Here is a 24,564-nt window from a genome sequence, read left to right as displayed (position 1 = left end):
ATTCACACTAATCAGGACTCAGCATGCAAAAAAAGACATAATGAAAATAATTATAGCCTCTATTCCAATATCCGTGGCTGTTAATGAAGAACTTGATAAGACTCTTCAAATAAAATCAGCATACACTTTGACATTCGATGACTTCATTGTAAAAAAAAGAAGGCAAAAAAGCATGTTAAAAAACATGAGACATCAGATTTACAGACAAGGTTTGGAATCTTTTCATGATATTTACTTGTTTACAAAAAAAAGTTTAAATTTCCACATTGGCAAAGGTAAAATAACATTTTGGTGTTAAATTGCTTACTGTAGTGTTGGATAAAATCTTTTAATTGCTGATGCTAATGGTATTTTCTCAGTCTTCATTCTACATTTGGTACTGTTGACCATCATCTTCAGAATTTTGTTTTTTGCCTGTTTTTTTGCTATTCTCTGTAGTTTCTCCTACCACCTATCTTAATGTCCTTTCTTAGTCTCCTTGCCAACTTATTATCTTTACTTGCCCCCTAACTGTCTGTGGTTTTTAAGATTCTGTACTAATCCTCTGAGCTTCTCTCTCTCCACTGTCTTTCTTGGCCTGATCTCATCAGCTCTCATTACTTTAGTTATTATCTCTATGTAGATGACAAATCTAGTTATACCTCTTCCATCTCACCCAATGCCTTAAAAGGCATTTCAATTTTGATGTCCTAGAAATGTATAAATCTTCATTTGTCCAAAACAGAATTCATTATCATTCCTCAACATTCTCCTCTCGTCCATTCCCAATTCAAGCCAAAGGCACTACTATTCTTCCAGTATTCCAGCTATATAACACTGAAATTGTATTTGGTGAGTAAGCTGAGAACATAATAAAAATGACAATTCTGCCTAAATCAATTTACTTATTCAGTGCCATACACATTAGTTGAACTAACAAAAATTATTTTACAGAGCTAGAAAAATTAATAACAAAATTCATCTGGAAGAATATAAGGTCAAGGAAATCAAGGAAATCAATGAGAAAATATACAGGAAGGTGGTCTAGGTGTATCAGATTTCAAACTGTATTATAAAGTATTAATTATTAAAAAAAATACAGTAGTGGATCAGTGGAATCAGTGCAATTCCAATCAGTGGAATTGCATTACAGTCCATGACCATGGTAATCTAATTTGTGAGAAAACTAAAGATCCAAGCTTTTGGAAGAAAAACTCATTAGTTGACAAAAATTGCTAGGAAAACTGTAAAACAGTATGGCAGGAAGTAGGTAGAGACCAATATCTCATACTCTATGCCAAGATAAAGTCAAAATGGGTATAAGATTTATATGTAAAAGATGATATCATAAGTAAATTAGGAGAGCATGGAATAGTTTATCTGTCAGATCTATGGATAAGGGAATAATTTATGATTAAATCAAATATAGAGGGCATTAAAATGTAAAAGAATTAATTTTGATTATATAAAATTAAAAAGGGTTTTGCAAAAACAAAACCAATGCAACCAAATTTAAAAGAAAAGCAGAAAACTGCAACTTTTTTTTTGTAAAAAGTATCTCTGATAAAAATTTCATTTCTCAAATATATAGAGAATTGAGTAAAATTTATAAAAACTGAAAATCATTCCCCATATGAATGGATAGTTGTTAGACAAAGAAATCAAAACTATCTATAGTCATAAAAAAGTCTAAATTACTATTGATTAGAGAAATGCAAATTAAAACAACCCTGAGGTAACATGACCAAAAAAGGAAAATGACAAACATTGGAAATGAGACACTAATGTACTATTTATAGATTGGTTAATTGATCCAAACATTCTGGGGAACTATTTGGAACTATGCCTGAAGCACTACAAAACTGGGGATAGCACGCGCGCGCGTGTGTGTGTGTGTGTATGTGTCTGTAGGTATATGTATGTGTGAATATATGTATATATACACTTATACATGCATATATACACATATACATATACATGAAAGGGGGAAAAATAAAGTAAAAGGTGTAAAGCAGAGAACAAAAGGATTATCTACAAGGAAACAAAGAAAATCTGGACAATTGTGAATATAATCTCTTATTATATATTCTTTCTTGAAATGGAAATTTATTGTTACATTTCAAATACACTTTGGTGCTCTGCTATACATATGTCAATATTTTGTTGTTTTTAAGATTTTCCTTTTCTTTTTTTTCCTATTTTGTTTCTTTTTCTTATTTTGTATTAGTTTTAAATAAATATTAAAAAAAAAAACTGTGCATACCCTTTGATCCAGCAATACCATCATTAGTGATGAAATGTTATTGTATTAGAAGAAATGACAAGGACAATTATTTCAGAAAAACCTAGAAAGACTTATATGAACTGATATAAAGTAAAGTGAGCAGAACCCAGGAAGAGGTTATACACAATAAAGCAATATTGTACACTGTACACAACACAAAGAGGAATTGTGAATGAATTAGCCATTTTTAACAATACAATGATCCACAACTATCTCAAAGGACTCATGCTTTCTGCCTCCAGAGTAAGAATTGTTTCAGACTAGAGTGTGCTGTTTTTTCCTTCCTTCCTTCCTTCCTTCCTTCCTTCCTTCCTTCCTTCCTTCCTTCCTTCCTTCCTTCCTTCCTTCCCTTTCTTTTTCTTCTCTTTCTCTCTGGTATATTCCATAAAACAAGCAAAAAAAGCCTTCAATGTGTACTTCACATATCCAGTGATTGTGGGGTTGGTTCAGTCATTTCAATTATCAACTCTTTATGTCCCCATCTAGTGTTTTCTTGGCAAAGTTGCTGGAGTAGCTTGTCATTTACTTCTCCAGCTCATTTACAAATCAGGAATGTGAGGCAAAGAGAGTTGTGATTTGCCCAAGATCATACTGATGGTAAATGTTTGAAACCAGATTTGAACTTGTCTTCCTGACTTGAGGCCTGATGCAATTATCCACTGTGCCATTTAGCTGTCCACATATGTAATGGGGGATATTTTACCAAGTTCTTTCCCCTACCAAAATTTATTCTATATTTCTTCATTTCAAGCATTTACTAAATAGCTGCTATGCAACTGGGTACTGTGTTCAGCATTTGAAACCTGATTTTTGCTTTAGATAACTTTTCTGCAAAGTCTATGCTGTTTCTAATTGATGTGGCCAAGAAGAGGTATGGATTTCAGAGAGAATTATATTGTTTTCACTTCTATAGAAATAAATCAGTTCAATAAGGGAGAGAAAGGAATTGAGTGGAAAAACATTCACCTGTCATCTCAAGGGACTGAATTTTCATTCTTTGCCCCACCTAAAGCCAACATTATGTAGATATAGCTTGAGAACGTGTCATTGGCATTTTCAGCATCTGACACTGAGCCTGTGACTCTAACATTTCCATTATTCTCTTTTAACAGCTTATCTCTTTTCACTGTTCCCTAAAGCTGGTTTCTCCCCTGCAAATATAAAAAGCAGAGTTTTTTCCCCCCAACTAATAGCTAAGTCATGCCAAGTACTTATAAGCACCCTTCTTTCGTTATCTTTTTTTTTTCCCCTACATGGTTGTTAAACATATTTTCATCTCCCTTTACCCCAGGTCACATTTTCTCACTACTCCAGCCATGTGAATTTGAAAATAAGTGTTGGTTTGCAATGTGTGACTGTTCTTTTTAGAACATATGACAAAACTCAACAGGGAACTGATCAAGATCAATAGCAGTCAGAAATTTCAGGTATGGATGCTTCTCTAATCAGAGACTCTTTAGAGAGCAGATACTAAGACAGAGACATGGATATTCTCCCCCAAATTACAATTGGCCTAGAATAATATGAGATATTTAAATGTTAAATGTTTGTATATTTAAACTAAAAATAGCTGTACTCAAGTCATTATATTATATATAAATTTTAATGGTGTAATTATTCAGCATATAGACATTTAACAAATACTGAATATCTATTGGATACTCATCATTCCAAAGACATTTCTGACCTAGATCCCTTTTTACATTCTCCTCTCTTATATGTGAAATTCCTTTCTTAAAATATAAGCTCCTTGAAGGAAGAGACTGTATACCTCTGGACCTGGAGTCAGGAAGTAAATTTCTACCTAGAACACTTACTAGCTGTGTGACTTTAGTTGTCTCAGTTTCCTCATCTGTAAAATGGGGGATAATAACATCTACTTTTTAAGGTAGTTGTGAAGATCAAATGGGAATAACTAAAAAATGCTTAGTATATGGCATATAGTAAGTGCTATATAAATGTTGGCAATTATTATTGTCATTGTTATTATTAATGTTTTCCCAGTGTTTATTAATCCAAATACTCACTACTAAACTCCTGCTTTTTTTCATTCATCATGTAAAATACTGTATGACATACTCTGTGAAATACAGAGATAATCTAAAGCAATATCTGCTTTGGAAGAGTTCAAAATATTATAATATTTAATCGTACTTGGAGTGATGAAGATTCAAGTTATAGACCTGTTATAGAGATTTACTAGTCATACTATTCTAAGCAAGTCATCATACTTAGTCCCATTGATTTGGAGAAGACTTCAGTTCAAATCCAGTTTCAACAACTTAATCCTTACTTTAGTTCAGTCACTTAATTTTTGTGGATCTGATATAGTCTCAACTTTTATATATCTCAGTTTTCTCATTTTTGCTTACTGACAGTTTTAAATAGATGCTACTGACTATTTTAAGGAAAAGTTCATTTATCCCTATACTCTCTAGTGTTTTTAATAGGAATGGGTGTTAGATTTTATCAAATGCTTTTTCTGCATCTATTGCGATGATCATATGAGTTTTGTTAATTTGGTTATTGATATAATCAATTATGCTAATAGTTTTCCTAATATTGAACCAGCCTTGTATTCCTGGTATAAATCCTACTTGGTCATGGTGTAATATCCTGGAGATGATTTTTTGTAATCTTTTTGCTAAGATTTTATTTAAGACCTTTGCATTGATGTTCATTAGGGAGATTGGTCTATCATTTTCTTTCTCTGTTTTCATCCTACCTATTTTAGGTATCAGTACCATGTCTGTGTCATAAAAGGAATTTGGTAGGATTCCTTCATTCCCTATTTTGTCAAAGAGTTTATGTAGCACTGAAGTTAATTGTTCTTTAAATGGTCTTGGGGATTTTTTTTAGGGAGTTGATTAACAGCTTGTTCTATTTCTTTTTCTAAAATGGGACTATTTAACCAATTTAATTCTTCCTATTAATCAGGATAACACATATTTTTGAAGGTATTCATCCATTTCATTTAAGTTATCAAATTTATTGGCATAAAGTTGGGCAAAGTAATTCCTAATTATTGCTCTAATTTCCTCTTCATTAGTGAAAATTTCTCCTTTTCATTTTTAAGCTAACAATTTGATTTTCCTCTTTTCTTTTTCTAATCAAATTAACAATGGTTTATCTATTTTGTTGGTTTTTTCATAAAACCAACTCTTAGTTTTATTTATTAATTCAATATGCTTTTACTTTTAATTTTATTGATCTCTCCTTTTATTTTTAGAATTTCAAGTTTAGTGTTTGATTGGGATTTTAAATTTGCTCTTTTTCTAGCTTTTTTAGTTGGAAATCTAATTCATTAATTTTCTCTTTCTCTATTTTATGCAAGTAAGCCTCTAGAGATATAAAATTTCCCCTTATTACCACCTTGGCTGCATCCCACACATTTTGGTATGATGTATAATTATTGATATTCTCTTGGGTGGAATTATTGTGTCTATGATTTGCTATTTCACCCAATCATTCTTTAGGATGAGATTATTTAGTTTCCAATTATATTTTGGTCTATTTTTCCCTGGTTTTTTATTGAATGTAATTTTTTTTGCATTGTGATCTGAAAAGGATGCATTTACTATTTCTGTCTTTCTGCATTTAATTTTGAGGTCTTTATGTCCTAATAGATGGTCAATTTTTGTATAGATTCCATGAACTGCCGAGAAGAGAGTATACTCCTTTCTGTCTCCATTCAGTTTTCAACAAAGATCTATCATACCTAATTCTTCTAGTGTTCTATTTACCTCTTTAACTTCTTTCTTATTTATTTTATGTTTTGATTTATAAAGTTCTGAGAGTGCAAGGTTGAGGTCTCCCATTATTATAGTTTTACTGTCTATTTCTTCTTGAAGCTCTCTTAACTTCTCCTTTAGGAATTTAGATGCTACACCACTTGGTGCATATATGTTTAATAGTGATATTGCTTCATTATCTATGCTATTCTTTAGCAAGATATAGTGTCCTTCTTTATCTCTTTTAATTAGATCAATTTTTGCTTTTGCTTGATCTGAAATCAGAATGGCTAGCCCTGTTTTTTTGACTTCACCTGAAGCATAGTAGATTCTGCCCCAGCCTTTTACCTTTATTCTGTATGTATCACCCTGCTTCAAGTGTGTTTCCTGTAAACAACATATTGTAGGATTCTGGCTTTTAATCCAGTCTGTTATCTGCTTCCGCTTTATGGGGGAGTGTTGGAATTCTTACAAAGTGTAAAGTCGTTAGAGTTGATAGAGACAATAATTATCTAATTTAGCATGATTCAGTATGATTGATCTGCTCCTACAAGGAGAAGTTATGGGCCAGAAGAAACAAGGTACTAAGTAGAACTGAGAAACAATGCTTGTGTTCACACCTTTACTCATTGAAGTTCACAAGTATGGGAGATTCACAAAGTTAACTTTGTAACTGTGAATTCACACCTCCCTTGAAGCTTTTAGGGTCAGAGAGCATGCTGGGAGGAAACCCATAATCCCACTCTCAGATCCCACAATCCCACTCTCTCAGAAAAGTATAGAGCTTCAGTGAGCCAGTTGAGAGAGTTCAGCTGAAAAGATTGAGAGGGGAGCATCAAGTCAGTTCCGAGAGAAGCCCTCTCTCAGAGGCAAGAGAGATTCATTCCAACTTTCACGTTGGTGCGGGCTGGACACTGAAGAAAGCAGAGGCAAAGGACAACTTCAAGAACTCTTGGAACCAAGCAGAGAGATAGGTCTCTAAGAAAACTAACCGGACTATTTTGGAGGAAGCAATAAAAGGTCTGAACTTTTAACACCTGGCTGTATTTGGAGTAATTATTACTTTTAACTGAAATGAAGGTTGCCTCCAGAAAACCTCTCCAAAAGACCCTCCTCCAAAGAGAACCATCTTTTATTATTTTAAAGAAGAAAAACACCACAGGGGAATTTATCACATTCACATTTATGGTTAAAACTACTAATTCTGTATTTCCTGCCATCTCATTATCCCCAAATTATGTTTTTCTCTTTCCTTTCTCCCTTACTCCCTTCCCCAGTGTTAGATTTAGGAGCACTACCTATTTCATGCAGCCCTCCCTTTTTAGGCTTCCTTCCCCCTGTTAGAGTTCCTCCCCTTTTTTTAAACCTGTCCCTTACAATTTCTGTATTTCCTTCTATTTATCCTACTCCTTCTCTTTTTGCTTTTCCCCTTTCACTTTTCAATGAGGTGGGAGAAGTTTTTCTGTTAATCGAATATGTCTAATATTTTCTCTTTGAGCCAACTTTGATGAGAGTAAGATTCACACTATGTTCATCCCTTTCCCTTTTTTCCCTCAGATATAATAGGTTTCCTTTGCCTCTTCATCAGATGTAGGACTTCCACTTTTCCCTTTTCTGTTACAATTTCCTTTCCTTCTCTAGATTCTTTTTTAATATTATAACAGTAAAACCAAATTATACACATATTCTTTATATCTAACAGAAATATAGTTCCCAAGATTTCTTTTTACTTTTTTATGTTTCTCTTGAGTCCTATATTTGGAGGTCAAACTTTTTGTTTAGTTTTGGTTTTTTCATCAGAAATAGATGGAATTCACCTATTTCATTGAATGTCCATCTTCTTCCCTGGGGAAAAAATGCTCAGTTTGGCTGAGTAAGTTATTCTTGGCTGCATACCAAGTTCTTTTGCCTTTCGGAATATCAAATTCCAGGCCCTTTGATTCTTTAATGTGGATGCTGCTAGATGCTGAGTGATTCTTATTGTGACTCCTTGGTATTTGAATTGTTTTTTTCTGACCGCTTGTAGTATTTTTTCCTTGGTTTGATAGTTCTGGAATTTAGCCACAATATTTCTTGGAGTTTTGATTATAGGATCTCTTTCAGTAGGTGATCAATGAATTCTTTCAATGTCTATTTTGCCTTCTATTTCTATAACATCTGGGCAGTTCTCTTTGATGATTTCCTGAAAAATAGTGTCTAGGATCTTTTTTTTTTTCATCGTGATTAAATCACAATTTCCTGATTTATAATGTGAGGTTGGTACTTTAATTGCATCTATATATTTTGAGGAAAATATTCCATTAACCCTGAACTGAAATATGATTATGCTTACTACTACTACTACTACTACTCCTACTACTACTACTACTACTCCTACTACTACTATTCCCTCTTTTTTGGTGACATAGTGAACAGAGTATTTAATTTAAATCCAATATAGGCAGGATGATCTCTGTCTCAGGCACACTTAAAAGTGATGTGAATTTGGGCAAGCCATTCAGCATTTTTTTAAGTAACAGCAACAGCACCCATTTTGCAAGATTCTTGTGAGAAAACATGTGTCAAGTATGTAAAACTTAAAGTGATATACAAGTTATCTGCTAATACAGTTGTTTTATTATTCTTATCTTTTCTACCAAATGATAATGTTCTTTTTTTTGGACTTTATTCTTTTCCTGTGCTTTGTGGAGAGAGATTAATATTGAAAAAGTGGGAGGAAGAGGGTATTTGCTACAAATACTAATTCTGGCTGCTGAGAATTTGTGTAATAAATATTCCATTTATTCCACTGACTATCCCAAATGGGAAACAAGATACATTTTCAGACTCATTCTGAGAATTAAAGCCAATATAACCCATAAAAGACAAATTGATCTATGTATCACTATAAAACCCAAATATTATGGAAACCATCATCAAATGATTCTAACGAGAAATTCAGGAAAAGTATTGCATATTTTAACAGTTGGGACAGCTAGGCCAAAATGTGTAGCTCAGAACAGAAGCTCACTGTATTTTACTTAGCCATTAAAGTGCTCATTCTTTAAAGTTAGTTTATAGGCCAGCCTCATCCAAACTGGTCTGCTGAAATGAATCATCTCTTCCCATTAATGGATACTACTCATGATTAATAATATTACCAACTAATAGGTGTTAAGCACCTAGAAGTATAGAGGATGGAAAACAGGACCTTGGCTAGGAAATTATAATACTTGGTTTCAAGGGCTATTTTTGTTATTTACTAATTGTGTGATGCCAGGAAAATCAGTTAGACTCATTAAGCCTCAGTTTCCCAATTTGTAAAAATAAGGTAGTAACATCTATATATCTTCTATTTTACATGTAGTTGTGATAACCAAATGAAAGTGATAATCAAATGAAGGAATGCATATAAAGTACATTTTAAACCATGCAGAATTATAAAAATGTAATTTCATATGATAATAATGATGATCTATGTTTTAGGGGAGAAAAAAGTATACAAGACATGATTTCTACCTTCAAGGAGAATACAGTCTATAATAGTAGGACCTTATTCTTAATCATCATTTTGATTCTTTTAACTGGATTTATTTTATCCAGCTTAGAAGTACAGGGGGTACTTATAAATTCCATTCTACTACTGACTGGCATGGGAGCTTTGACCTATTCAGTTTCTTACCTGGCCAGTTGGCTTTTTTTAGGTAGTCTGGTGGCCTCCTATTCTCAGGGGCTTAGCATACTAATGCCAAACTTACTTCAGTTAACTGCAGTCAACTGTAATTCAGAAGTATCAAGCTCGAGACTGGCCAACCCCAACCTCCCTAGTAGTTGGATTTATAGGCAAGAGCTACTGTGTCTAGCCTAACATTTTCTTTGGTTAGGATCACAACTTGCTAACAAATAGGATAGTGCATTGACTGGCCCTTTATGAACTAGGGAATTTTATATGAGTGTGAGATACTTGAATTCAGTAACATCTGGCCCAATAAATCAGTTAGAGGAGACCTAGAATTGAATCTCTACCCTAGTTCATTTGTGTAAGAAGAGGGAAAGGGACTGGGAAACTTATCTGAATGTGGTCATATACAAGGTGGGATGATTAGATACAACCTGGGAAGTGATCTTGGAAATATCATTCTGGGTCTTCCAGAATCTCAATTAGGAGAAAACTCTTGACAAAACCATGGAGTCCAAACTGTGCCAGAACAAAGACAGAGACAGAGAAATGAAAAAGAAGATGATGAAGATGAAGATGAAGAAGAGGAAGAAGAACACAAAGCAGATGAAGAAGATAAGATGAAGATGAAGAAAACAAAAGAAAAAGATGAAGAAGATTAAGATAAAGATGATGAAGAACAGGGCAAAGAAGAAGAAGATGATGATGACGAAGAGGAAGCAACAGAGGGAAAAAGAGGGGAAAAGAAGAAGGAAACAAGCATTTATTAAGCACCTTCTAGCTGCCAGGCATTGATATACCTCACTTAAATCCTCATAATGACCTCAATGGGTTGATGCTATTATGATCTCATTTAACAATTAAGGAAACAGAGGTTGATGGAAATTAAGAGACTTGCCTAACAAACAGAACTTTCCAAAAAGAAGATGGGTTTCTTTGAAAGGTAGAGTTCTCCTTCACTAAAAGTCTTTGAATGATAGCTAGATGATCACTTGTTGAGGATATTATAGAGACAATTTTATAATTTTATCTAACACACACACACACACACACACACACACACTCTTCAGCTTTTTTTCTTATTCTTCAGCATACTAAAAAATCAGGGCCGCTTCCTAAGAATGATGTGAATACCTATTCATTGAATCCTGGAAGTGCTCTGTTTCTTTGTCTCTGTCTCTCTAACTCACTGTCTGCCTCTTTCTGTTTCTTTTCATACATACAAACACACACAGAGTTATGATTTATAAGCAAATCTAAATCATTGGGAGTTGTGAGGGGATAAGGGGATATAGATAAAACCAAAACTCCCACTTTTTTATAACTTCTTTTTATCCTTTGGTATTCCTTCCTATAGGAAGGACATCTACAAAATGCAAACTTAAGACAGTGATTCAATGTGTGTAGTGGCTAAAAATATCTCACTGGGCAGAACTCCAAAATATGCCATCCCAAGTGTCAGTGCTCTGGAGCTGAGATAGCAGGCCAGTTCACTAGAGTTCTTTAAAATGCTGTAGCGGCATAGGGAAAGCAGATGTGTATATATTAATCTCTGCCTCCCTCAATTCTTTATTTGTTGATATGAAAACAGTTTTTCACCTTATAGGTTTTCTAAAAATCAGGAGGGCATATGACTTCCTGGGTATTTTTTGTTACACAAATCTTTCAGGTTGCTGGCATGCCATAGTTCTAGCCTGTTGGCAAGTAAGCAGATGTTTATTTCCTTTGTTCGAACAGCCTATGCAGGGCTATGCTGGGCTGCTAACGTTGGCTTGCCCAATTTAAAAGATGTTCCTGAAAAGCTTTTAAGGTAGCCTGCTTGCAGGAATTCAATGATCCAAATGTCTCCATGTATTACCTTCCACCTCATTAATTTCCAAGACTGCAGACCACTCAGTATTCCTTGACTCCACTTGGACTTTTTTCTGATGCTTTTCAGCCTTTTAGTTTTTAGAAATCTTCAAAAGAGATTTCTATTCCAGTGAAGGCTCTGGATTATCACAAACGCTGGGGGTAAAAATCTGTTAGCTCTTCCTCTTTCCATGTTTCTTCATCTTTACAGTATCATATAAAATGGAATGGAAATGCATTTTATTCAGTGCTTACTATATGCTAAGCAATAGGAATACACATAGAAAAAAGATACAATCACTGTTCTAAAGGAGTTCCCCACTGTACTTGGGGGAAACAATGCATAAAAGAGGGCTCAGTTCATGGTAGATGGAAAGGCCAAGTGATATTTTGGTTATAAAGGAGAACAGCATTGCAGATGGGAAAAGGAAACAATAGCAGGGCAAACAGGTCTCCGGTATCTGGTGGGAACTGGGCAAAGAGGGCAATAGAATTGTGGCTGGGGAAGGGAATGGTCTATGGCTCTCTGATATCTCATGTGATGATTCTGGTCCTGTTGTTCAGATACCCGTTGACAGGTTGAAATGGTGAAGTGGAAGGTTCCTTGCCTTCTTTTTAGGATGTCTAAGGATAGTACTAGTCAGTGGTCAGATAATGATAAGAATGGGCGAAGCCAGCACCACAACTTCAAGAGTCCTTCCTCTGTTTAAAAATTTGCCTAGCATTTATTTTATTTTATTTTATTTTATTAATTTTTGCTGAGGCAGTTGGGGTTAAATGACTTGCCCAAGTGTAAGGGTTAAAACGCCTCTAGAAGCAAGGAATGCAGTTCAGGGCATGTGGGAGGACCTGAGGGATGAGAGGTTCCGAGGCCCAGGAGAGTCCTACTTGGAGGTGGGGCATAGCCCCAGGAGGCGGTGTCTGACCCCAGATGCCAAGTCTCCCTCCTTAGTGCTCTCAAAGCCTAGCACGCCTCCCTCCTTCTTCTTGGGCCAATCCCATTATGCCAGGTTCCTAGAGGACCTCCCCTTCTCCCCCGGATCCTCAAGGGGGTATAAATATGTTATCTAAGAATAAAGTTCTCTTTCGCTTCACCCCTACCTACTGGTGGTCTGTCTCTATGGGATCTGGGTTGGTGCCTGAAGGCGGGTAAGCGTGGCCTAGCCGTGCCATTGACGAACGGGCATTAAGAGTAGCTCAAAGAGGAGCTACTGGGTTAGAATAGTCCATAGGGGCATAACACTAAGGTCACACAGCTAGGAAGTGTTAAGTGTCTGAGGTCAGATTTGAACTCAGGTCCTCCTGACTTCATCACTGGTGCTCTATCTATTACATCAACTAGCTGCCCTCAGCCAAGAATTTTTTATTACCTATTACATATATACATATATGTACACACATTTATTATAGCTTTTTATTTATAAGATATATATATATATATATTTATATATATATAAATATACATATATGGGTAATTTTTCAGTAGTTTTCCCAGAGTTCTTTCACTGGTTCAGTTCATTACTGCTCTATTGGAACTGATTTGGATCCTCTCATTGCTGAGGATCGCCACATCCATGAGAATTGATCATCATATAGTATTGCTGTTGAAGTATATAATGATCTCCTGGTCCTGCTCATCTCACTCCACATCAGTTCATGTAAGTCTCTCCAGGCCTTTCTGAAATCAGCTTGTTGGTCATTTTTTACAGAACAATAATATTCCGTAATATTCATATACCACAATTTATTCAGCCATTCTCCAATTGATGGGTATCCACTGAGTTTCCAGTTTCTGGCCACTACAAAGAGCAGCCAAGCATTTATTAAAAGTACCTACTACATGGCAGGCAAAGTATTAGGTATTAGGAACACCACAAAAAGAAAAATGAAATAATTCCTGCCTTCAATGGGGCTTACATATTAATGGGAGTGAAAAAGTGTACTACTACATATATATATAAAATATATATACAGACTGAGTACAAGATAAAATTGTAGAGGGGGACTAGTAGCTGATGGTGGGGGAGCAAGAGGATCAAAAAAGATTTCATGTAGAAAGAGCAACTGAACACTTTATGAAAGAAACCAGGGATATCTGTCCAGTACCAATGATGTCCAAATAATAATGAGTGACACCTTTTCTTTTAGAGTAGCTATTTTTAATTGGTCGTGGTGGTGGTAGTGGTGTGTGTGTATGTGTGTATGTGTGTGTGTGTTGTGGACTATAAACTTGACTTTAAAAATATTTTGATGGCTATATATATATAAAATTTCCTTTGCAGTTCTATATATTTTTAATGCATTTGAAAGCATTAGTCTGAGAAAGAATCTATGATATTATAAAGGTTAAAGCTAGTCCCTGCTTTAGAATATTTTATTTGAGAAATTTTTTATGGAGAAGTAATTGTTTATTATTCTTTAAAGAAATGCCTTTTTCAATTATATAAGCACAGTGAATGTATATGAATCATATACCATGTGCTAGGTATTGAGGAAACAGTGTGGGGACTATACTTTATCTCTTTATAGACATTGACTAAAATAAAAGACAAATTTCCTAAAATCTCTTTTTCACTGGGTCAATTGATATTTGGGTATTAAGAGATGATGGCAATCCCTACTTCTCCTCCTCCATCTATCTATTTCTGTCTCTCTCTTTAATTATATATACATACATAAATATGGTTACATATACATATGTTAAATTATAGCCATAAACATCTTATTTTACCATTGTCCTAAAGTAAAATCAAAACGGCTAAAACTAAATTAGATGAACCACAAAACAGAAATTTGACCTCATAATCAAAGTGTATCCTATCAGGAGGCAGGGCTATAGATTATTTTTAGTGAATATATTGCTTTAGTAGGAAAATTAGTATTCTTTACTAGATAAATTGCTGAATATGATTTCATAGGTGAAATATTTTGACTTAAGCAAAGTAAGCAGAATTAATGTCTGAATTTTAAAGAGATATTGAAAGAATGTATTGATTTACTATTATCTACTTGGCATTTCTTAAAATGCTTCTTAATGTAAGAAGTTTCCCTGTATTGCTTTATTTGTGAAGAACATGATTGGTCAATAAAGATATTTGAAAAAAGCACAAGGCAAAATGATAGCATCAAAATAAAAATCCTTAGGTACTACCTGTTAACTTGGGTATTTTTATCAATTGTCATGAAGATGAAAAAACAAATATTCATGTCATGTTGGTCTGACCCTAGTCCAAAGAATCTTAGATGTCACCTGTGACTTTCTGCATATGAAATATCTTCATTATATTTGGCTAACCCAATTTCACTTAAAAGAACTGACATTCCAACATTATCTTCCTGAAGCTAGTTTTCTAATAATATAAATTAATGAATAATCCTAATCAAGACATTTTCATTAGATGGATCCTGGGTAAGAAATTTTTAACTTCTCTGGGCCTCAATTTTCTCAACTATAAAATGAGGTAGTTGGATTAAATGTATTTTAAAAATCCTTTCAGTTCTAATAAGCAGTGATTCTTTTCCTTTATTAACTTACTCATCTTTTAAAAAATATTAACTACTTTTGATAATAGTAGAGTAAAACCATGTTAGATGCTATTAGATATACAATAAGGTGAAAAACATTGTCCTTGATCTCCAACACTTTATATTTTAACTGGGAAGATAAGACAACAAAAGCATTAAATAGTAAGATGATTTGTGAAGGTCCTTAAATATTAAACTAAGTTCTTTGAGTTTTTTCCTATAGATATTAGGGAGTTATTGAGGATGTAAGATTAGGGGAGTGCCATGCCAAGAAAAGTTTTTGGGAATATTAATCTAGTAGAGGGGTGCAGAATGATTTTTCAGGAAGATTAGGTAATCAATTTCTATGGTATTCCACGATTAGTGACAGATAGGAAGAGAGGGAGTAAGAAAGAAAAGGATTTTAGAGACAGAAAAATTTGAAAAGAATTTGATGACTGGTCATCCGAGTGAAGAAAATAGAAGCAGCTGAAATTTTGTGCATAGGTGACTAAGAGAATTATAGTAAATTTGACATGAAAAGGAAATTAGTATAGAGAATCAATTTTGGGATATAAATGAGGAATTTTCTTTTAAAATATTAAATATGAAAAGATGTCATGCCAATAAAGAGATTAAAAAATAAACATTTTTCCATTCATCCCTTTCAATCCCTTTGTTTCTCCCTTCTGGCTTCCCTATTCCTATCAATGATGCCTCAGATTTTAAATCATCATTATAATATGGTCCTAAAAGCCCAGAGCATGCTTGAATTCTCTTAGGAAGAGAACTTTATTTTTTGTTCCGTAAAAATTGGAGCATAACTACCTGAAAAGTCCTTCTAGGAGCATAAAAATTTTAATCTGGAGAGAATAGCTTTTGCATCCCTCTCTTAAAGCACTATTTAGACAACAACTTGAATACTATTTATTAAAACTGTGATAAAACAGTTCTGCCACAATCAGATTTTTCAGTTCTTCTCCAGGGTGGTTGTTTCCTTTTTATTAGTCATATAATTGTTCTGTCTTTTGTCAACAGAGCAGGGATTTTCTTGTAAAGCATATACTTGTAAGTTTCTTGGTAATTTGTTGTATAGTTCTCAGTCTATTGGGTTTTGAAAACCATGTCAAAGAATGGCTGATTTAGTTTGAAATGACTTACTCTGGATGGCTAAGCATAGACCAGTGGTTTACTGAATTGCAAAACTGGCCACTATAGACCATTGGTGGGTTTTAATTTTTTTTATTATAAACTGAGGAAACATGAAATTGTGAATTTCCACATACATAGCAGAACAGAAAAAGCATATTATGTATGGAACTGCAGATTTTAAAAATATATCTATAGCTAGCTTTGCTTTGGCTCAATATCGTTAAGATCACTAGAGTGAATTATACTGACTATTTTGCCAAGTCATCATGAGTCCATGAGGTGGATCATGAATTCAGTCATAGCTTAACCACATTATGAGTGACTTTGTAGCATGAGTAACTCATCACTTTGCATAGGTCAGTGTAGCAAATGCCCAAGTATCACCAAAGGATTGTATTCAGCTGATACAGGTAGTTGGTTGAATACATCTGTTGAACATCTAAAAATGCTAAGATTGTTTCTCTTGGTACTGGCTTGTCAGGTTTTTGCATGTGAAAGAAACCAAATGTAGCTACCTTTACAATCAAATACTAAGTCATTTTGACTATTATAAATATCCAAATTAATGCAAAAGATCCATGAAGGAAGATACTATCTGCATCCAGAGAAAAAACTAATATATAGAGTATGTATAGAATGATTATATATGTATATGTATATGTATGATATACATATATAATATATATATATATATATATACACACACACACACACACACACCTATATATATATATATCCAGCTACCTATATCTACCTATATATAAAATTTGTGTCTAATGGTTAAAAAAAATCAAACAGCACACTGTAGCTTTAGCCAAGATGTCATGGACAGATGCCAGCATTTTCTGAAGACTTAAATATATAATTTTAGACAAGGCTAAAAGTGTGTCAGAAATTAGGAACAGAATAAGGCATATTCAGGGATATTAGGAGACCAATAAATAATATGAACTCCAAGATGGATCAAAAGCCAAGTGAACAGTCAAGAGTCAGGGAGGACCATTCAAGGAAGTTTTAAAAAGAATGGTGAGTTTAAGAGGGAATATAGAGTTCAATTCTAGACACAATGAGTTTAAGGAGTTTCTACTAAATATAGGTATAGATCTGTCTTTCAGATGGTTGATAATGCTAATCTGGAGTTGAGTAGAGAGTTTAAACCTGAAAAAAATATATTTACAATCTAATAAGATTACAATAGAAACAAAATCGTGAAAGAGAAGAGGTCCCAAAATTTGCATTAAAAAAACAAAGAAAAAAAAATCAAGACTTGTTCAGTGAATTGTCCAAGATTACATTGCATAGTATGCAGCAAAGCTAAGATTCAAATTCAAGTCCTTTGACTCCAAACCCAGTGCTTATAGTCCCCAGTTCTTGGGAAACTCAATCTACTCATGTTTCAAACTGCTGTCTTGAGATTGAGCCTTGTTGACTGAATGCAGATTTGTTCAGTCTACCATATTTTGCTTGCTACATCAAAGACTGGACCATGTTTCACTTTACATCCAGCTATGTACTCATGCCATCCTGCCATACCCTACATAATACATCTTCCTTTTCTACAGTGCCTTTATTATTGGCATTATAATTAAATCAGTAATGCCATTGTTTTTAGAAAGGGCATGTTATTGTATGTATCAATTTGTCATCCTTATGACCATTTGAACCATCATTCTCTGGACTCCTGTCTCTTATATATACTGTCTCTATTAACTGAAACATATATGAAATGGAATCAGGGACTGCCTCACTTTTTGTATGGATATTCCTAGCATTTTAGCAGTGTCTACTCATGATAAGTATTTAATAGATGAATTTTCACTCATCCATCCTCTTAGGTGCAAACTAGGACATCATATAAAAGACTAAGTTGAATTAAAGATTTTTCAGCTTGCTACTTAAAAAGTTTGTACATTCTACTCTCAGCCCGAGTTTTCCAAATTATTTGATGTTATAATGTACTTTGCTAGCCAAAATGACTTAACTTCTTTTCTCTGAAATTATCATCTCATTTGTGTAAAGAGTGTCCTTTATTGCTAGAATATACTGCTTTATCACATTCTCCTCTGGAATTCTTAGCTTCTGTCAGGAGTCAAACTCGGGAACTGTGTAAAGAGATTCAAGAGCCTGCTTGTTAGAGCTCTTCCTCTGCTGAATTTTCTATCATTTATTTGCCTGATGTTTTCCAACAATAGACAGTTTTTGAGTCAGGACTTAAAAAAAATACACAACTCTTTAGGACAGTGTCTTAATCAGCATTTATTAAATTTAGTTGAACTGAGCTAATCCTAGCATGTAACTGGCTTATGTAGTATGGTTGGCTTGACAACAATGACATAACATTGATGATAATAATTATAGCATACAGCTAGCATTTACACAATAATTTCAGGTTTGCAAAGCATTGTTAAAATATTATTATATTTGAAATAACAACCTAGTAAGGTATGTCCTATTATTATCACTATATCACAGATAAACAAACTGAGGCAAATAGAAATTAAATAATAGCCATTTTTTAGCATTAATGAAAATTCACATTTTATTTAGAATGAAATACACTATACAAAAATTTGTTTTCTTCCCCAAAATTGTAGTAATATTGTTCTCTTTACCCTCATATAAACCACAAAATCCTAATTTTCCAGTTCTTCAATTAGGCTTACAAGTCAAGATAAGGCCTGGGAAAAGGCAAATTAAACCAAAATTAGCTAAGTTTTCATGTTTTTGGAATTAGCCTCAAGATCACAGAACACCAAATTTGATGTATAATGTAAAGGCCTGAAACTCTGAATAGGTGCACTGGAATCAGACAACCGAGCACTTATGGCTAATTATCTATTGAACACTACTCTATTAGCATATCCTTGGAAAAATGGCCCTTCTCACTATTCCATGTGGGCTCAAATCTTTTGGTGTATATAGATAATTGTAGGAGGAATTAGGGGGTGGAGGGAGACAAGCCAGAGTCGCTTTGGAGGAGGAGTAGAAAGGAGGTTGGTGGAGAGCTTATGGCAGTTTTGTCCATCTCCTTCACTTCTTCCCCCAAAGACCAAGGACTTTTGCTTATCCTGACTCCGGATGATTCTGAGGCCTCCAGGGAACTAAACCATACTTCACAGTATACTCTGAGAAATTCTTGAAATAGTTACTATTTTGCCCCAACAAAGAAACACATAGCACAACAATCAGTCATTTATAAGAAATGACACTGGCTCTATCACTTAAAATTTAAGTGAACACATTAACTTGAAGTCAGAGTACACATGAAAACATGTATGAAGTCTATACAAAGCTATACAAAGTCTATACAATCTTTCCATTGCAGAACATAAAAAAAAAGAAAACAAGAAAACAAACAAAAAACCCAACAACAATCCATAGCCATATAGAAATCAGTAATGAGTAGTGAGCTTCATTTAAAAAAAATTCCTCTCCCTTCCTCTCCATACTTATTTATTTATTTTATTTTTACAAGAACTAAGAAACCCCAAACCTGATAGATTCCTGGTAATCTCAAATGACATGTTCAGAATGAAGTTAACCAAGATATTTTAAAAGTAGCAACTTCCAGAAAAAATTCACAAAGAAAAGAAATGTAGCATTTCTATCTTTTAGAAGATGAGTTTTCAAAATATTTCAGTTTACAAAAAGCAGTTTAATAGACAGATGATCAGTAGCTAACACAGCTAAAGGAAGACCAGGTGGGAAACTTTATTTTCAGTGATTAAATGATCTAATCAATATCTCAGAACTTTCACCCCAACCTTCATTATGTAAATTCAGAGAGAAAAGCTATTTTAATAAATTTTCTTATATATTTTCAATTATTTCTAAATTACTTGTAGACAGTACTTTCTGGAGGTCTAATTTACTAATGGAGAGTTTAATAGATTTACTAAATCTAATTCACGCCCTTAGTTACTAAGTCTTTCTAATTCCAGGTCTGCTGTACCATCTCACTTAGTAGCCCAGCTAAATTACAGTTTGTACTTAGAAGATGAGTTACATTAGGGTGATAGTAAATAAGTTACCTGGGTAAAGTGAGGTAGCTACTAGAAGGAGATCTGATAAAGGTTGATTAGTATTATTTGTGAAGACGGCCAGAGAAGTCTGTTCTACCATGCTTGTATTTAGGTTGGTTATATCTTAAAGATAGAGAGGCAATCTTCAAATGGATATTAGTCTAGCATAAACATTTTGTTGTTCAGTCATTTAAGCCATGTCCAACTTTTTGTGATTGCATTTGGTGTTTTCTTGACAAAGAGACTGAAGTGGTTTGCCATTTCCTTCTCCAGGTCAGGAAACTGAGGCAAATAGGATTAAATGACTCGCCTAGGGTGACGCAGTTGGCAAAGCTAGATTTGAACTCGTAAAGATGAGTCTTCCTGACTTGAAGCCCAATGTTCTATGCACTGTGCCATTTAGCTTCAGGATTAAGCATACAATTTGTAAAATACATTGTTGAGCACACAGTTGATTTTAGTAAATAGTTATGTGATTTTTTTTTTTATTTCTCTCCCTCCAGTGAGATTAAAAAAAATTTTTTTGGGGGGATACAACCAGGGTTAAGTGAATTTTCTAGAGTCACATAATTGGTAAATGTCTGAGGACAGATTTGAACTCAATTTCTCCTGAGTTCTACTACTATTCTACTACTACACCACCTAGATGTCTCACTCTGGGGAGTTTATGTAATATGTATGAGTATCTGTTTCTAAATATATTTGGTATTCCCTTCCTTCATGTGACATCTTCCCATTTATAACTCATTTTATATAAGACAGTGATGTTTCTTTGCCTTCTTCTTTTGATGTACAACAGGTTGTTATTCAAGGCCAAAGATTTTCATGTGATGAAGTTATAACAACTGATGATATCTTTTTCAATGAAGGATGTCAGCCTGACATTGGTAAGAGCATGTTCTCTCTTACCTTATTGTCACTGAACACAGTAAAGTCAACACAGTGTCACCACTGGTATAATTTTGGAGAGATTTTAATTTGGAGTAAATTCTGGTATGGCTTATTTTTATCATTCTCATTATTTTCTCAATAGTTTAGTTATTGGAGTGTATAAAGTGAAGTAAAGAGTTTGGACTTTTCTGGTTAAGCTGATCATTACAGTTAGTCAAACATGCTAATCCAGTCTCCCTAAAGAGGCAGGGCATCATGTTTCAAGCTTGCATGTAATAGTTTTGCATAGGAGGGATGTGAAATGTGGGAGGCATATGCATCAGGGTAAATTTAATGGGAAATAAAATTTCATGGGAAAAAGAAAATGAATATTTACAAATGCATCCTTTTGCTGTCCTAGAGAACAGATATATTATTCTTACAAAAGCTGTAGCATTAAAGGCAATTAGCTATTCTATTATTTATATAATGTTATATAAAATAATTTTAGGCTATTTTTTAGGTTTATGATCTACTTTTTGATCTGAGTTAATGAAAAATTACTTAATTGTGGACTCCCACATCCATTTTCATCTCTAAAGACTTCCATTTTAAGGAAAATCAACATGTTAACTTCAGGGGTGGGGGTAAAATCAATTTTATGCAACAATGAGTCAATTTAACTTTTTATAGATATTGCAACCAGTTGATCTAACTTTTCACTTTGTAATCAGTTAAAATAATGTCATTTGGGTAATATCGAAGAAGAAGATTTTCCTGGTGATTTACATATTCTGTAAAGATGATTAAATGCTGCTTTTGGGAATTCTGGATTTATGCTTCAGTTGTATAATCCTTTCAAAGGCAGCTTTTTTCTTTGCTGTGAAGTCTGAAGCTAAAGACTTCCTTCATGAGCTAGAAAGATCAAAACTTAAAGTGGAATTATCATCTCAGTGGTATTATTAACTATATTAAGCAAGTGTGAGCTTTTGAGTATCACCAGGAGATAAATATTTTACCAAAGTACAGGAGGAGGATTGAACATTTCAGTATTAAATTAATGTTGTTTAATGAGACCTAATTTCAAATGTCATTTAATTTAATTAACAATGCTTATAACCAGATTTTTTAAAAATAAAAATAAATTAAACCTCTTTTTCTTTCAATTTTGTACGGATTTTATACATGTAGCCCCTTACTGACAAGGATGTTGATGAGAAGTGTAATTTTTGCTAGGTGGAGGGAAAGGCAAGAAGATCATGGCAGGCAAATTTCCTGAGGTTTAGGGGAAATTCTAAGAACTTTTGAGCTGTTCAAGGAAAAGAGGATTCCAGCAGTGCAGATGTATGTCAGTGATGAGCTGACTGAAAATGAAGGGAACTAATACCGCAAAGTGAAAATAATTGTTGGTGATCAAAACCAACTGATTTTATCAAAGAATAATTTGGATGAATAGAACAGGATGCTTGTATGACTTATTCCTACACTGATACTAGGACCTGGCAAAGGTTTGCATTTTCTTGTTCTTATCATGGCTTTCTTCCCACCCAGCTCTTTAAAAATAGCTTTTTGGCCAACCAGTATCAATCAAGTTTCTGTCTTTTAAAAAAACATGTTCATTTTCTCTATGTAATTTTAAGATGAATTTTTTGTCTTCATATAAATGTAAGCTGATTTTTATTGCATTCTAAAGAAGCATTTACTATAATGGAGTGGATAGCTCTGGATAGGTGAAGAACAAAAGAGAACCCTGTGATCAATCGTCCTAGGCTTTGTTAAGTATATGATAAAAATCTCCCCATCATCACAGAAGGAGACTTTATGTATGAAACATATATGCAATGAAACATGTGAACTGTCATCTCCTTAGTTATAATTCTTTTGTCAACTCATTGTTGCAGTGTTTCTCCCTTCCCCTTTCATCACTCATTTTTTAAAAATCCTCTTTTGGTTGTTAGCATCTATTCTAAACTATCTTCCTCTCTGTACTTTATATAATTTTCTTCATAACTACCAATCTTTCCTAAATGGCAAAATATGCAAAACATATTTGCTTCTCTGCTAGATATCAACTGTTTTTTTCTTTATTACAATACCATATCTATCTTTTTTTTGGTTGTTAAGTCTTGACTCAGCATTCTGTTTTCTGTGTACCATTGTCAATAAATGTGAAGGAAAATGACTTTGTGGGGTCACAGAGTCCTTTTCTTTGATTAGCCTCCTTAATGATAGGGAGCACTCAGTCAATTTTGAGTTTTTCCAACTGATAATTATTTTTTGCAGATGCTAGTGAATTTATCCGGGTTAAATGAAATACGAATTGGCGAAAATTGAATTTGAAGGAAATTCTACATTTATTGGATTGCTCTGGAAGAAAGCAGTGAATATTTCATATCTAAATAATATTTACTTTAAAGAGAATATCACAACAATGTTATAGGCAACCAAGGTATAGGATGAGACTGGCAAGAGAGGTTTTAAGAGTATTGGTAGTTTCTGAATTTTTTTTCCATTGTGGATTAATACTCTCATAAAAATAAGGAAGCAAAAGAGAATTTTATGCCAAATAAAATGACAAAAATTCATATATTTTCATTTTCAATGGCATTAATTAAAAATATGTATTTATTAACTTTGCATTCACTTACAGTCTTTAAAGTTGGTATACCTTTAAAGTTTCTGACATTTTTTCTCCCTGTACAAAGTTTTCTTGCTCAGGATGCAATAAAAATCAGCTCATATTTATACAAAGACAAAAATTAATTGTAAAAATACAGACAAAAAATGAACAAGATTTTAAAGAGATAGAAACTTGATTGATACTGATTGGTCAAGCAGCTATTGAGACAGGTAGAAAGGAGACCAAGATATAAAGAAGAAAATGTAAATATTGACTTTTTTTTTCAGTTGCAATTACAAATAAAGCAGTTATAGATATTTTTGGAGATAACATTTGTTTCCTTATAATCATAGATCTAAAATATATTCTGAAAGAGACAGCTGAATCAAAAGATATGATCAGTTTTTATTATTTTATATTGCTAGATTGCTTTTCAGTAGGTTTTCACACTTTTGTTCCATTGACAATGGCATAGGATATATTTTCCTTGAAGACTAATGAATATGGAATTATAAATTTTGCAGTAGTTTCCCCAAATTTGACAGTTTTTAATTAAGCGTGTTTACTAGTTTTAGAGTCGAAGAAGTTGAAGCCTGTAGAAAATGGGTTAAAGACTTACTAAAAGTCACATAAATAATAATGTCTGTAAATAACAGAGCCTGGTCTTTTACATGAATTTTTGTCTTTATATAAATATGAGCTGATTTTTATTGCATCCTGAGCAAGAAAACTTTGTACAGGGGGAAAAAAATGTCAGAAACTTTAAAGGTATACCAACTTTAAAGACTATAAATTAATTCCTTTTTTTAAAAAAAATATGCCACAACTTTTAAAGGAGTTTTTGTATTTCTTCATTCTAGTATTATTTGATTGTGTTATTTGAGCATTTTTTC

This window comes from Sarcophilus harrisii, chromosome 5 (assembly GCF_902635505.1).
Source record: "Sarcophilus harrisii chromosome 5, mSarHar1.11, whole genome shotgun sequence".
NCBI lineage: Eukaryota > Metazoa > Chordata > Mammalia > Dasyuromorphia > Dasyuridae > Sarcophilus > Sarcophilus harrisii.
This window is presented reverse-complemented; position numbering follows the sequence as displayed.